Consider the following 1,895-nt stretch of genomic DNA (forward strand, 5'->3'; position numbering starts at 1 on the left):
CATACTATCCTTTTGCGTTTCATGCACAAGTACCCCCAGGTCCCATTGCACTTTGCAACCTTTCTCCATTTAAATAATAACTTGCTCTTGGACGTTTTACTGCAATTATATAGGGCCCTAGTGAGACTACACCTGGATTATTGTGTACATTTTTGATTGCTTACCGAAGGACGGATGTACTTGCCATTGAGGATTGGAACGAAGGTTCACCAGATTGATTCCTGGGATGGGGGATTGTCCTGTGAGCAGAGATTGAGTAGACTCGGCCTATATTCTCTGCAGTTTAGAAGAATGAGAGGTGATCTCATTTTAAAACATACAAAATTCTTACAGTGCTTAACAGGCTAGATCAGGGGTGTCAAACATATGGCGTGTGGGCCGGACACGGCCCGCCCCCCCCAACCCCCCAATTCCTAACCGGCCCACCACGTGTTTTAATTTATACGAGCCCTCCCCCCGCGCTGCCCCGATTTCTTGCTTGCTGACCGGAACACAACCTGAATTTGTCGGCCATCACGGAAAAGGAGGGGAGCGGCGGAGGCACAGGGAAGGTCAGTCGGTGTCCATGGGGAGTAATTCTGGGACAACGAGGGCTCTCACACGGACTGTCAATAGGAGATAAGCTTTGAGTGAGGCAGTGAGCAGATAAATACCAAGAGAGAGGGGGAGGAGTGTCCCTGACATTCCAGGTGATTTAACATATAGAAACATAGAAACATAGAAAATAGGTGCATGAGTAGGCCATTCGGCCCTTCTAGCCTGCACCGCCATTCAATGAGTTCATGGCTGAACATGCAACTTCAGTACCCCATTCCTGCTTTCTCACCATACCCCTTGATTCCCCTAGTAGTAAGGAATTCATCTAACTCCTTTTTGAATATATTTAGTGAATTGGCCTCAACAACTTTCTGTGGTAGAGAATTCCACAGGTTCACCACTCTCTGGGTGAAGAAATTCCTCCTCATCTCGGTCCTAAATGGCTTCCGCATTATCCTTAGACTGTGTCCCCTGGTTCTGGACTTCCCCAACATTGGGAACATTCTTCCTGCATCTAACCTGTCTAACCCCGTCAGAATTTTAAACGTTTCTATGAGGTCCCCTCTCATTCTTCTGAACTCCAGTGAATTCAAGCCCAGTTGATGCAGTCTTTCTTGATAGGTCAGTCCCGCCATCCCGGGAATCAGTCTGGTGAACCTTCGCTGCACTCCCTCAATAGCAAGAATGTCCTTCCTCAGGTTAGGAGACCAAAACTGTACACAATACTCCAGGTATGGCCTCACCAAGGCCCTGTACAATTGTAGCAACACCTCCCTGCCCCTGTACTCAAATCCCCTCGCTATGAAGGCCAACATGCCAATTTCTTTCTTAACCGCCTGCTGTACCTGCATGCCAACCTTCAATGACTGATGTATCATGACACCCAGGTCTCTTTGCACCTCCCCTTTTCCTAATCTGTCACAATTCAGATAATAGTCTGTCTCTCTGCTTTTACCACCAAAGTGGATAACCTCACATTTATCCACATTATACTTCATCTGCCATGCATTTGCCCACTCACCTAACCTATCCAAGTCGCTCTGCAGCCTCATAGCATCCTCCTCGCAGCTCACACTGCCACCCAACTTAGTGTCATCCGCAAATTTAGAGATACTACATTTAATCCCCTCGTCTAAATCATTAATGTACAGTGTAAACAGCTGGGGCCCCAGCACAGAACCTTGCGGTACCCCACTAGTCACTGCCTGCCATTCTGAAAAGTCCCCATTTACTCCTACTCTTTGCTTCCTGTCTGACAACCAGTTCTCAATCCATGTCAGCACACTACCCCCAATCCCATGTGCTAACTTTGCACATTAATCTCTTGTGTGGGACCTTGTCGAAAGCCTTCTGAAAGT

Source organism: Pristiophorus japonicus, chromosome 23 (genome assembly GCF_044704955.1).
Source record: "Pristiophorus japonicus isolate sPriJap1 chromosome 23, sPriJap1.hap1, whole genome shotgun sequence".
In the NCBI taxonomy this organism is placed as follows: domain Eukaryota; kingdom Metazoa; phylum Chordata; class Chondrichthyes; family Pristiophoridae; genus Pristiophorus; species Pristiophorus japonicus.